Source organism: Macaca nemestrina, chromosome 18 (genome assembly GCF_043159975.1).
Source record: "Macaca nemestrina isolate mMacNem1 chromosome 18, mMacNem.hap1, whole genome shotgun sequence".
NCBI classification, from domain to species: Eukaryota; Metazoa; Chordata; class Mammalia; order Primates; family Cercopithecidae; genus Macaca; species Macaca nemestrina.
Genome location: NC_092142.1, coordinates 5,668,736 through 5,683,279, shown reverse-complemented (window position 1 = coordinate 5,683,279; position 14,544 = coordinate 5,668,736). Strand labels below are relative to the sequence as shown.

The 14,544-nt window shown below is 46.9% G+C and overlaps 1 protein-coding gene across 1 annotated transcript in view; it reads right to left on the bottom strand.

Moving 5' to 3' along the window:
- The window catches only part of LOC105467818 (RNA binding fox-1 homolog 1), a 2,482,591-nt gene that overhangs the window by 2,459,612 nt on the left and 8,435 nt on the right, over nucleotides 1–14,544 (bottom strand).

Here is a 14,544-nt window from a genome sequence, read left to right as displayed (position 1 = left end):
ACTACATCTCAAAAAAAAAGAAAGCACAATGAAATAAGTCAGTGGATGGGTGCCTATAATTTCTAAGGGAAATAGAGTGTAATCCAAGAATTTTATAGCCAGCTAAATTATCCACCAATCAAAATAGGCAAAAGACACTACGACATGTTCAAGAACTTAGAGAATACAGTACTTCTGAGCTTTTTTAATAAAAGCCTTCATAATAAAATTTACTCACCCAAGAAATTAAAAAATAAGCAACTTATGAATTGAATGACCATGACAAAAGGCTAGTGATGAGAGGTGAATCCATTTAAAAATAGTACTATGATTACAGAACAGAAAGAAAAGGTGGTCAACCTTAACAACATAAAACAAGCTAGAAATAACTAGTTTCCAGAGGTAATGGGAGGGATTGTAGGAAGTAGATGTGCTAATGCCCTTTACTAAGTCAATCAGATCTAAAATTGAAACATGTGGTTTTAAATATATAACTTCTTGTTTATTTTCCTCCCTAACTACCCAAGGATCAACTACCATGATGAATGACACAGTAACTATCTGGACCAGGAAGTTAATGACCAACCAACCACTCCAGAGGAAACAAATGGTCACCAATGTCCTTCATCCCGGGAAGGCAACAAAATGTACAGGACCACAATGGGCGTTATCTTCATATGAATATTTGGACTCAGAACCCATTTTGGTGGTGGTTAAACAATGGGCTTTGGCATGCTATCTGGTTTCAATTATGCAAAGAAAAATGAACTCAAACATAGACTTGCAAGACATGGCTGGCATGAGAAGAAGACGACCTCAAGAAAACAGCAAAAGGAATGCAAGGGCAGAATGAAGTCAAGAGACTGCAAAGGCCAATGTCAGTGCTGACAAAAAGCAAAAGGAGTAAAGATTTCGCAATGACTTTATTTGCAATGACTGTACAAATTTTTCATGAGAGGCCCAATCAACTGTAAAGACTTTTACATATATAATATTAAAAAAAAACCTTAATATTTTTCATCACCTTTGATTTCTTAGATGTTCTACAAACTGATTTTTGGTGAGGAAAAACTACATTTATCTGAGTTGACCAGTTCCTTCCATTTCACTTCCATTTCTTTTTCTTCAGATAAATTTACATTCAATTTGCTACTTCTTGTTTTTAAAATCTCATTTTGTGTGATCAGAAGTGTCTGTTCAAGTCTCTACCCATCTTTGTGCATAGCAAGGAATGCTGTTCACTTAATATTAAGGAGGTTTATTTCTTGGGGTCATGAGATTTGGGGTGATTTCTCTCCCTTTTTGTACTTTTCTGTGTTCATTAATTTTTTTGAGATAATGTCAACAATGTCCTTAATATTAATATTTGGACTCAGAATCCATCTTGGTGATGGTTAAACAACCATCACCCACACTGGAGTGGAGTGATACAATCTCAGCTCACCAAACCTCCACCTCCCAGGCTTAAGCAATTCTCCTGCCTCAGCCTCCCCCGTAGCTGGGATTACAGGCACACACCACTACCGCCTGGCTAATTTTTGTATTTTTAGTAGAGACGGGGTTTCACCATGTTGGCAAGGCTAGTCTTTAACTCCTGACCTCAAATGATTCACTCGCCTCGACCTCCCAAACTGCTAGGATTACAGGCGTGAAACACTGCGCCCAGCCCTTCATGTATTAAATTTTTAAAAACACATCATTTAAAATAATCAAATCATTCTTTTCTAATCATAGTACCTATGATGTATCCAAATACTCGCCTATTCTCTCTTAGGTGATGACAAACTTGTTGAAATGTCATTTCATTTTGTGGTTCCAGCCCCAGGGATTCTGATTCTGATTCTAAAGGGTCTGTATGCAGAGTGAGCAAGCATCCCAGATGATTCTCTTACAGGTGTTGTAAGGGCAGGAGTTTGAGATATCCTGATGCAAAAGAAAGAACCCTCAAGGAAGTTGACTGTATATGTATTTTCCTTCCTAGCACAGGAAATGACAGAAAGATTATCCAATCAGTACCACTCATAGCACTGATTATATGTCTATGAGGAATTCAGAAATGGTTTGATCAAGGCTGAAGACCTAAAAAGAGGCTCTTCTCTCAGTTACCAAGTCCCCATCTCATGCATGGTTGAGTTAGTAGAAACAGGATGATGCTTCTTCCTCCAACATTAGTATCCCATGGTTTTTGTTCAGTAGATGAAGCACCTCCATCCCCAACATCTCCAAGCTCAATCCCAGGTTCCTCACATATACTTTTTTTTTTTCTTTTTTTGAGATGGAGTCTCACTGTGTCACCCAGGCTGGAGTGTAGCACAGTGGCACAACCTCAGCTCACTGCAACCTCCACCTCCCAGGTTCAAGAGATTCTCCTGCCTCAGCCTCCCGAGTAGCTGGGATTACAGGCACGCACCATCATGCCCAGCTAATTTTTGTATTTTTAGTAGAGACGGGGTTTCACCATGTTGGCCAGGCTGGTCTCAAACTCCCAGCCTCAAGTGATCCGCCCACCTCAGCCTCAAGTGCTAAGATTACAGGTGTGAGCCACCGTGCCCAGCCTCCTCAGTTCCACATTTACAGAGGATCTGATCAAACCCCCTCCACAGAAGTCAGAATGGCCCCCACGTAGTGTTAAATGGGAGTGAAATCTTGAGTTCAATCAACTGAGGGTGACACAGAAACATTTCCTCCAAAATGCTTTTGGCAGCTCTGCTCATCCATAACCTGGCTCCATTTCAGGGCAAGACCTCCACTTAAGCTGCACTGGCTTCGACTAGAGTAAATCACATGAACTCATGGCAAACACAACTGAAGGGCAAAAAGATTCTTTTTTAAATGATTTTTGTCTCCCACTTATCAACACACGCAGGCCTCCCTAGAGCCTGACTCCATTCAGCACCTGTTCCACTGAGCACCCACTGAAAGCTCAGCTCACGAGCTGAGATGACCCAGACATCAAGGAGTTTATAATCCAGGGGAAAAACAGACCTGAATACAAGTGATGACAATACAAGACGGAGTCAAAGAGGCCAACTTGAAGTTTCAGCAGAATAGCACCAAAGACGAGTTCCCAACCCAGTTCCCAGAGCCAGAGCCAGAACCAGAGCCAGGCTGGCTGCAAGAGAATCAGCTGGGAGCTTTTGCAAACATAGGTCCTAGCTGAGCCCCTAATCATCAGATTGTCTGGGAGTGAGCTCCAGCAATTGGTTTATTTAATAAGCACCCACACACACACATGATTCTGATGTTCCTAAGGGTTGTAGAAACATGGAACTATGGAAAACACTTTTAAAAAGGCACTAAAAGAAACCTATAAATATTCAGTACTGTCCCAGGCATCATGAGGACATTCCTATTTCCAATATTTAGACTAACCTGCAAGGAAAGCATTCATTCATGACAATGGGCTTTATTGGGATGAGAGCCAGCCCTGGGAATGCTTGAACCCTGCCCAGAAGGTCACCCCCTCCTCCCCACAGGAGGGGGCTGACATTAAGGAGCAGCGGCCAGACGGGAAATGGAGCACTCTTTTATTATGAGACCACAGTGAGAGACTTTTTTTTTTGAGTCTCGCTCTTGCCACCCAGGCTGGCGTGCAGTGGTGCGATCTCAGCTCACTGCAACTTCCGCCTTCCGGGTTCAAGGGATTCTCCTGCCTCAGCCTCCCAAGTAGATGGGACTATAGGTGTGCGCCACGACGCCCAGCTAATTTTTGTATTTTGAATAGAGACGGGGTTTCACCATGTTGGTCAGGATGGTCTTGATCTTTTGACATCGTGATCTGCCCACCTTGGCCTCCCAAAGTGCTGGGATGACAGGCGTGAGCCACCGTGCCTAGCCTGAGACTTTCAAGTAAAGCCACGATGGACCACAGAGCTTAGACATCAGGGCTAACATGGAATCTCTGTCATTAAATCTTCAGATCTTATTATCTTTGCTCAAAGAAAAAAATTATCACAATTGACATTTTGAGGATGAGACATCTGAATGTCAACTTGATCTTAGAGGATATTAAGAAATTACTGGTAATTTTATTAGGTATGACAATGATCCTGTAAAAAATGCCCTCGTGTTTTTAGAGGGAAAGTAAATTATGTAGGGGTGAACATCATGATGCAATTACATAACCACTGTAAACTATTTTTAAAACACTTCAGAAAAACAAATGGAGTAAATATTGCAAACGTTAATAGTTTTTAAACCTATGTGATGGGTATATGATAACTCATTAAACTAGTCTCTACTTTTATGTATATTGAAAATTTTTAATAAAAATTTAAAAAAAAAAAAAAACCTCGCCAGGCATAGCAGCTCATGCCCGTAATCCCAGCACTTTGGGAGACCGAGGTGGCTTGAGCCCAGGAGTTTGATATGAGCCTATGCAACATGGTGAAACCTCATCTCGACGAAAAATGGAAAAAATTAGTCGGGCATGGTGGTGTGCCCCTGTAGTCCCAACTATGCAGGAGGCTGAGGTGGGAGGATCACCTGAGCCCACAAAGTCAAGGCTGCAGTGAGCCAAGGTCACACCACTGCACTCCAGCCTGGGCGAAAGAGTTAGACCCTGTCTCAAACAAACAAGCAAGCAAGCAAAAACCCTCTTGATCCCATTTCCCAAAAAAAATGATTTTTTTGAGATCTTACCATCTCCTGGCTTGGTGCAGAGTGCAGGAAACCAAGACAAAGTACGGCACACCAGGAATGGGGAGGGAGGGAAGCATGGGGGAGGCTAACACTGCGGACTCTCCCAGCTCAGTCGACCCATGCACCTTGCTTCATGGAAGAAAGGAACGGAAGATGAATCATGCCTTTAACACACAGTGACCTTCCTCACTAGTAAATGTGCCTCCAAAAGTGTCCAAGAACTCAGCACCAGAGCCAGGTTGGCTGCATGAGAATCACCTGGGAGCTTTTGCAAACATAGGTCCCTACTGGGTCCAAATGTATTCATCTCTCGGAGAGGAGGAGAGAGGCAGAACAAGGAAAAGGATGGGAAGAAACCAGCCTTGTGCACAGGAGGACGCTGGGATTCCTCCTGCACGTTTAGTGCAATGCATCCTATTTTACAAGGTCATGGAAGCTCAGAGAGGTAAACCTGCCCAGGTTCTCACAGCTTGTGACTGGCAGAACCTGCCCAAATCTCTGTCTCTAGAGATATTTCCACTTGCTTCAACTCTGGAGTTTTGTTGTAAAGATGATGGATCGCACTCACCACTCACTTCTGTTTACAGATACTGCCTAAGGTCCCTTGTGAATATTTAGGTCAGGGCTGGGGGGATTTTTTGTTTTTTTTTTTTTGAGTTTTTTGTTTGTTTGTTTCTTGGTTTTTTTACAAAGCAATCTTGTAGAAAGAACCCAAAGTGGCTCCCCCATTTAAGACCCTGTAAACAGGGAGTCCAGAGTCTGGAGTCCTGGTCTGGTTTCCACACCTTCCTCAGATTTCCCTGTGTGTAAAATGCAACAACAATCTTTGACAAATTGCCTCCCCCAGGGGAGAGATAGAGGAAGTGTTAACTTTGCCTTTTTTTTTTTTTTTTCCAGACAGACCCCTCTCTCTGTCACCTAGGCTGGAGTGCAGCGGTGCCATCTCGGCTCACTGCAATCTCTGCCTCCTGAGTTCAAACGATTCTTGTGCCTCAGCCTCCCAAGTAGCTGGGACTACAAACGGACGCCACCACACCTGGCTAATTTTTGTATTTGTAGTAGAGATGGCGTTTCACATATTGGCCAGGCTGGTATCGAACTCCTGGCCTCAAGTGATCCGCCCACCTCGGCCTCTCAAACTGCTAGGATTACAGGCATGAGTCACCATGCCCAGCCACTTTGCTAGTTTTTTTAATAGACAGCTTCGAGGTCCAGTATGATTTCACAGATTAGGAAACATGACAGGCAAAGAATAATAATTTGCATTCAAATAGTAGAATGCTTTCATTCTCAAAGAGCTCTCACCTGCCATCTAATCTTGTCTTCCTAGAAGTCCTGGGAGAGAAGCAGATGTGGTTTCCAATCCCACTTTCCAGAAGAGGACACCGAGGCCGAGGCTTTGCAGACACACAGAGGACATGTGAGGACAGGTGAAGGTCATGGTCATTGTCAGCCCCCACCCCCAACTTGACATTCCCAGATCTGGTGGACTTCCAGCCAGAAGAGACAGAAGTACTGGATCACTCAACTCTGCCATGGGTGCCAGGACCCAATTTTCCCCTAACTTGGTCACATCCTATCTGGGATCTCCAACTACTACCCATCCCACAAGTCTCAGCTAAAACAGCAGTTCCACTGGGAACATTTTTCTGAGCCTCCAGGATTGGGTCAGGCCCTCTCCATGGTTCTCTGACCTTCCCCTACTTCAGAACTTAGGAGCTGTATGTCACTATTTGTTCAAACACGTGTCTTTCCTATGCTCTCCATGTTATCTGCAGCATCTGCCAAGAATAATAACAAATGGTAAAACCTAATCTCTACTGAGTGTCGATGATGCACTTTTAATGTGACATCTTCTTTAATCCTCACTATATCTGCAAGAGTAGAAGCTATTAATAGCCAATTTTCAGATAAGAAAATCAAAGCACAGTTTCTATAACTTACCCAAGCAGCTAGCTGGGAGGCAGCTCATTTTGAGCCCAGTGAATCATATTCCAGAGACCGTGTTCTCAATTACTAGAGCAGGCACCTCCCCAGAATCTAGTAGGTGGTTCACGAGTCTTTGTGGAATAAATGAGAAGACGCACAGGCAGACGGATGGATACGTAGGTGGATGGATAGACAGATGGGTGGATGGATAGATGGGTGGGCGGGCAGGTGGATGAATGAATGGATGGTTGAGTCGAGTCAGTGAAGAGATGGTTGAGTGGGTGGAGGGATAGATAAATGTATGGATGGGTGGGTGGATAGACGGGTAGATGAGTGAATAGGTGGATAGACGGGTAGATGAGTGAATAGGTGGATAGATGCATGGGTGAGTGGATGGATAGATGGGTTGGTGGGTGGAGGGATAGATAAATGGATGGATTGATGGATGGGTGGACAGATGGGTAGATAAGTGAATGGGTGGATAGATGCATGGGTGAGTGGATGGATAGATGGGTTGGTGAGTGGATGGATAGATGGGTTGGTGGGTGGGTAGGTGGATGATAGCTGGGTGCATAAGAGAGTAGGTTCCATGGATAGATGAATGAGTGGGTGGATAGATGGTAAGTGGGTAGGTGGGTGGGTGGAAGGATGGAAGGATGGAAGGAAGGAAGGAAGGAAGGAAGGAAGGAAGGAAGGAAGGACAGATGAACAGATGGACTTGAGCATTTATTCGGAGTCCTCCAAAGAATTGAATGATTTCCCTAGGGTGCTCATCACCTGCAGCTAGCTGGGCAAGGGGACTTGCCTCTAGGTGGGCAAGGGGACTTCCCTCTGTAATCCTCATGATTATGGGTAGTACCCAGCCTTAGTCACCACTCTCAGAACACTTCATTGACTAGGAAAGCCAAAACTGGCATTGATAACTAATGCAAATTACCACTATAACAGAAGATGTGGAGCTGATGACAGCTGGGCAACCAATAATCAATAATTTGGCTGTGTCATGTTACTGCCAGGCTAGGCAGGTATAGCCAGGGGTTCCTTAATCCCTCCATCACATTAAGGATGCTTATCAAGCTTCCCTAACCATGGGGACAGGGATCTTATCCAATACTTGCAGTTCACCCCAAAAGGCTCACCCTCTTCCTTCCACCTGCACATGACCTTCAGCTCAAAGACATTTCCAATCCTCCAGGTCATCCTTCTTCCAGCCTTTGAATTAACCCTGATGACTGCCTGCCCATTAGGTATCTTCACCTTTCATCACACCTTTCATCCTTTTCCAAGGCTTTCCTTCAATCCAGCCCTCCCTAAACGCTGGAACTGTTGTTGACAAAATTCAGAACAAGCTGGGTGGGGGAGCAGGTGGGAAGCAGGCTGAGGTACTGGGGGAAAATTCTAAACAATCTCAAACACAGAAAAGAAACTGAACAGGTAAGAGAGAGGCAGTCAAGAGAAGAGGTGTTAATTTTGCATAATTGAAGCTAAAGAAGATCAGAGGCGCATGGAAGACCCCAAAGTAAATACGATATGGACTCCTTTTAAAAAGAGTACAAACATCCACCCTTTCCTACTGACAGCTGTGCTTCAAATATTGCTAAGGTCTTTACTAAAAGCAAGTCAGAAAAACTGGGTATTTTATGCAATACAGTAAGAAGGCCCATAGGCAAGTACGTTCCTAACACCATCTTCTAGGATAACCCCTGGGATTCTGGTTACACCTGTCCTAAAGTTGTCTCTCACTCCTGCTGTTGGAGAACTACAGTGAGAGAAGAACGATAGTGAAGTGGTTAAGAGTGTGCACCCAGCCACCAGCCAGGTGGCTTCAAACCATCACCATCTAATACTGAGCAAGTTACATAATGTTCCTGAGCCTCAACTTTCTCATCTGTGAAATGGGTATGACTTCATTCATTAATCAAATTCTAGGTAAGTAAATGCTAAACACCAGACACAGGTGAGAATCAGGAACAGGCATGGCCCTGGCCCTCCTGGTGACCAGTCTTGAAGGGGAAGGATCACACACACAGAACCAGGAAGCTGTAGCTGAGCTAGTGTCTACCACAGAGAGGCACCTGGTGTTATGACAGCAGATAACAGGGGGTTGCTATGACTGAGTCATTGCGGCCAGGTGTCCCTGAGGATGTGGGGACTCCACTGTCAGATGAGACCATAACCAGGTGAAGACGCAGGGAGAAGGAAAATCTTTCCAGGCAGAAAGAGCAGGATGTGCAAAGGCCCTGTGGCAGGCAAGAGCAAAAGAAGTGCAAGAGCCTGAAAGGAGCCAGAGAGAGCAAGTGAACATGTGGATAATCACAGCACCCAGCTCGTACAAGACTTACAAGAAATTGAGACCCGTCTGTAACAGATTCAGCAAATGACTAAATAGAAATTATCTCCTAAGAGCACACGATGAGGCTCCTTGGTGGTATTTCCCACATGATGCTTCCAGGGACTCAGAGGCCAAGTTCAACATGCCTGAAAACAACTTCCAAGCCAGCTGGACACACATACACCCTCAGGCTCAGGATACCCAGGACAGAGTCCTGGGTGCTTGAAGTCATGATAAGTATCCAGAACGACACAGAATTCCAGCCAGCCATGATGGCTCATGCCTGTAATCCCAGCACTTTGGGAGGCCGGGGCAGGTGGATCACCTGAGGTCAGGAGTTCAAGACCAGCCTGGCCAACATGGTGAAACTCCCTCTCTACTAAGAATACAAAAAAAAATTAGCCAGTGCGTTGGTGGGTGTCTGTAGTCCCAGCTACTCAGGAGGCTGAGGCAGGAGAATCACTTGAATCCGGGAGGCGGAGACTGCAGTGAATCAAGATTGCACTATTGCACTCCAGGCTGGGCAACAAAAGTGAAATTCTCTTTCAAAAAAGAAAGAAAAAAAAGAATGACATGGAATTTGCTAAAGGGGGAGAAAGGGCTTTCTTCCAAAGCTGGGCCTGGTTTCTACAGTCTTTCAGATGAAAATTAAGCAGCTCTCTGCAAGCACCTGAGAGGGGAACCCTTGCCCTGATGAATCAGGCACACCGGCGGATCCAAGACAATTGGCCGCGTGCATGGGAACAAGCTTGCGGTGGAAATGCACTGCTGTATTGTTTGGGGTGGTTTAATTACCAGGGGGGAGTGGCTTCCAAAGCACCATTCAGAGGTGGCTGCTGCCTGGGTTTTCTGGAAGGGGGAGGCGGTGAGGATAAGGGCTTCCGTTTCATGTGCAGGCCCCTTGCAGAAGGAGCTGGGGAAAGCTTTGCAGCCATCTGCACACTGTTTGCCATCTTGTCTGGCTGGGCAGCCGAGCTCCAGATGGGGGCGGATGGGACAACTCTTGACACCGTATTTGGAGAGAGATGGTAGGGAAGTCAGCCCCCATGGAGAAGACGGGAGCAGGCAGGTGCTGGACAGTGCTGCCCAGGCCCCTGGGGCTGAAGTGTCCAACCCCACAGCCTCTAGAAGCCCATAAAGCAGCCCGAGAGGATCTTCTCTGTCCATCTCCATCCTGGCACCGACAGACACTTGGAGAGAGTCCTTCACATGGTAACTCACAAATGCACACTGATAACCCCCCACAGGGCTGTCATACACAGCAAGTGAAAACACAGGATGCCAGTTAAACCTGAATTTCAGATAAACTACAAATCATTTTTTAGGGTAAGTAGGTCCCAAATATTGCATGGGATATATCTGCACCAAAAAAAAAAAAAAATGGTTAATGAGAAATTCAGCTTTAATTGGACCTCCTGTATTTTACCTGGCAAGCCTAACTCTGCATAAACACAACCTCCAGCTTGGAAATTCAGAGAAGCCACGCCCATGCTCACACACATGTACAAACCCATATGCCTTACAGAGTCAAGGGCGGTGATGAGGGTCCCCACCCTTGCACACTTCCCTGTCCTCTGAGATTACACTAAACAGGGGGTCACCTGGCATCCAGGTCTAAGCTGGGCTTGGAGGCGTCCTAATGAAGCAAGATGGTGACCTGCACCTCCCCAGCTCAGCCGGGGGTGCAGCCAGGCCCAGCTTCTAGTCTCGGGCCTAGAACACACAGCACAGCCCCAAACCTTGGCAAGAATGCTTCATCTTAAAGTTCAGGACCTATTAGAAGCCCCACTTCTTTCCTCTGCTTCTGCTGCCATTACCCCAGTCTCTGACCCTGCCACTCAATCACTCTAGAAACACAGCAGGTACTGGGGTGACTCTGGGCTCAGCACAAAAGACATTGGCCCTGTTAAAGCCACAGTCTAGCAATGATAGTCAACACTGCATCAGCGACAGCCCTGCCCCACAGGTGCTGACTGAGCACGAGGCCGGCGCTGTGAACGCGCTCTCAACAGTGATCTCACTGAACCCTCACAGCAGCTCTGGGATGCAGACAGTAGCATCACATTATCCCCATTTCACTTATGAGAAAACTGAGGCCTGAAGAAGGCAAACGCAGGCCTTGGGATTTGCAATAACATTGCCAGGAATGTTTGAGAAGGCAAACTTCTCCAGAGTGAGGCAGTCTGCCAGAGCTCAGAAACCATAGTCCCTGTCAGCAGGGGCTGGGGGCACTGTGGGGTGGGGGCAGGCAAGTGGGTAGGGGCTGGACCCCCCACAGGACACCAGGGTGCAGACTGGTCTGAGTAAAAGAAAGAGAGGCAGGCCGGGTGCGGTGGCTCAAGCCTGTAATCCCAGCACTTTGGGAGGCCGAGGCGGGTGGATCACGAGGTCAGGAGATCGAGACCATCCAGGCTAACACGGTGAAACCCTGTCTCTACTAAAAATACAAAGAATTAGCCAGGCATGGTGGTGGGCGCCTGTAATCCCAGCTACTCGGGAGGCTGAGGCAGGAGAATGGCGTGAACCCGGGAGGCGGCGCTTGCAGTGAGCCGAGATCGCGCCACTGCACTCCAGCCTGGGCGACACAGCCAGACTCCGTCTCAAAAAAAAAAAAAAAAAAGAGAGAAAGAGAGGCAGTCGTGCCATCATCTGCAGAAGATGATGTCTACATAGGACAGTACCATGTGAGTCCTCAGGGAGCCAGATGACTGGATGGAATTTAGAACAGGATGCAAATTTAGCACAGACCTCCCCTCTGACGTAGACAGCCCACCTCCAGGAACATCTCACAGAAATGCAGGCACAGAGCACCAAGTGATGTGTGCAAGGTAATTCATCAGAAAACCGTCTGCGACTGGGAAAAGGCAGAAACCATCCAAAGACGTATCGGTGCAGGGCTGGTTAAGTGAAGTATGGTGCATCCACCCATCGGAATAACTGCCAGGAGAAGAAGGTGGTGCCCAGGTTCCAACGTGAGACAACGTCAAAGACATGCTGCCTGAAAAGCAGGCTTTTCCAAAGAATAAACATAGCATTATTCCATTTTTATTTTTTAGAAAAGGTTACAATAAACACTTATGTGCAAATACATGTGCTTGTGTGCAGAGAGGAAATGGTGTGGACAAGAACAGAAAACCAAACACCGCATATTCTCACTCGTAAGTGGGAGTTGAACAATGAGAACACATGGACACAGGGAGGGGAACATCACACACCAGGGCCTGTCATGGGGTGGGGAACAAGGGGAGGGAGAGCATTAGGCCAAATACCCAATGCATGCAGGGCTTAAAACCTAGATGACGGGTTGATAGGTGCCGCAAACCACCATGGCACATGGACACCTATGTAACAGACCTGCACGTTCAGCACATGTATCCCAGAACTTAAAATAAAAAATAAAAGAAAAAGGTGTGGAAAAGTAACCCTTCCCAGTGTTACCTCTGAGAAGCAAGACCAAGAAAAGCAAAACAAAGGCAAGTTTTGTTTTTTGTTTTCTATATAAATTCTTTTTTTTTTTTTTTTTTTTTTGGAGATACAGTCTCGCTCTATTACCCAGGCTGGAGTCCAGGGACACAATCTCGGCTTGCTGCAACTTCCTCCTCACTACAACCTGCTTCTTCTGGGTTCAAGTGATTCTCTTGCCTCCGCCTCCCAAATAACTAGGATTACAGGCATGCACCACCAAGCCCAGCTAACTTTTGTATTTTTTGTAGAGACAGGATTTCACCATGTTGGCCAAGCTGGTCTCAAACTCCTGGCCCGCCCGCCTCGGCCTCCAAAAGTGCTGGGATTGTAGGTGTGAGCCACCACAGCTGGTCTGCATTGCTTGCTTTTTTTTTTTTTTTTTTTTTTTTTTTTTTTTTTTTTGAGACGGAGTCTCGCTCTGTCGCCCAGGCTGGAGTGCAGTGGGCAGATCTCAGCTCACTGCAAGCTCCGCCTCCCGGATTTACTCCATTCTCCTGCCTCAGCCTCCCGAGTAGCTGGGACTACAGGCGCCCGCCACCACGCCCGGCTAGTTTTTTGTATTTTTTAGTAGAGACGGGGTTTCACCGTGTTAGCCAGGATGGTCTCAATCTCCTGACCTCGTGATCCGCCCGTCTCGGCCTCCCAAAGTGCTGGGATTACAGGTTTGAGCCACTGCGCCCGGCCTGCATTGCTTGAATTCTTTACAAATGAACAAATAAAAATTTGTATTTTTAATAAGCAGAACAAAAACTAAGAAGTTAGACTCACACCACAGGACCCTCCCATCTGGCCTAATTGCAAGAGTTCAAGGCAGGAAAGGTAGAAGGCAGGGGCTTACCCCTCCATCAGGACAACATAGAACAGAGTCAAAAAAAAAAAAAAAAAAAAACCATAAATGGATCAGTCAAGAGGGCTGCGGATGTCCCCTCCCAGGCACCCACACCTTGCAATTTAAGTCGACAGGCTTTCAAGTCACAGAGTCTTCCTCCCCAGAGACTAGCAAGGACACAAGCCCTGGCCAGGCCCCCTCCAGGAGGGTGGTCAGAGGGACAAGGTGGGGTGAACAGTCAGGGGTGGCAGGAGGGAAGGGGGACACGAAGCCAAGGAAACCAGGGCACCCCATGCTTCCCGAAGGCCATGAGAACAGGCGCTACACAGAGTCCCTATGTACCTGTTTCTACAACACCCTGAACACAAGGAAAAGGAAAACAAGGAAAATACACAGAGCCCAGTCTCACCTGGAGCAGGCTGAAGGTGTGTGACTTTGTCTTCACATCCTTTGGAACTGGAAATCCAAGCTTCCTCTTCTGTGCCTTTAAGGTCCTGGCTGCTGTCCCACAGCTCCCTTCTCTTCCCTCCTCCCCTTCTCCTAACTTTTTTTTTTTTTTTTTTTTTTTTGAGACGGAGTCTTGCTCTGTTACCCAGGCTGGAGTGCAGTGGCTCAATCTCAGCTCACTGCAACCTCCACTTCCTGGGTTCAAACAATTCTCCTGGCTCAGCTTCCCGAGTAGCTGGGATTACAGGTGTCCACACCACACCCGGCTAATTATTGTATTTTTAGTAGAGACAGGCTTTCACCATGTTGGCCAGGCTGGTCTCGAACTCCTGACCTCAGGTGATCTGCCCACCTCGGCCTCCCAAAGTGCTTTGATTACAGGTGTAAGCCACCGTACCCAGCCCTCTTGTCCTAACTCTGCCATCTCTTTGCAGTCTCTCCCACGCAGCTTCTCCTGGGCCTGCCCTGCCCCCTTCCAGAGCTGCACTCTCAGACCACCCCACCACGCCCTGCACTCCCCCACCTCACACCCACCCCCGGCCCCTGCCCCGGGGCTCTGATCCTCAGCTGGTGAGGTCTAGAGGGTCAGAGGGAGCCAGATTCCTTAGAGAAGCTAAGGCAGGAGCCCTGTGCTAGGCTGTGGGTAACCTGCCCCCTTCCAGCTGGGGCCGAATAGAAGGGGAAAGGCTGTCCCCAGAATACAGGGCTCTCAGAGGCCCCCGAGATCTGTGCTGACAGTCAGGAGGACTGTCACCTCAGCACAGTTGCCTGCAAGGAGGACTGTACAGGAAGCTGCATGTTGCTCAGAGAACAAAAAAAGGAAATTAAATGCACCATCTGGTTATTAGCAAGAGCTGTTGAGGCAGACACTTAAATATGCATGCCTAGACATTATAAAACTTGGGGGAAATGTTAATTTCAA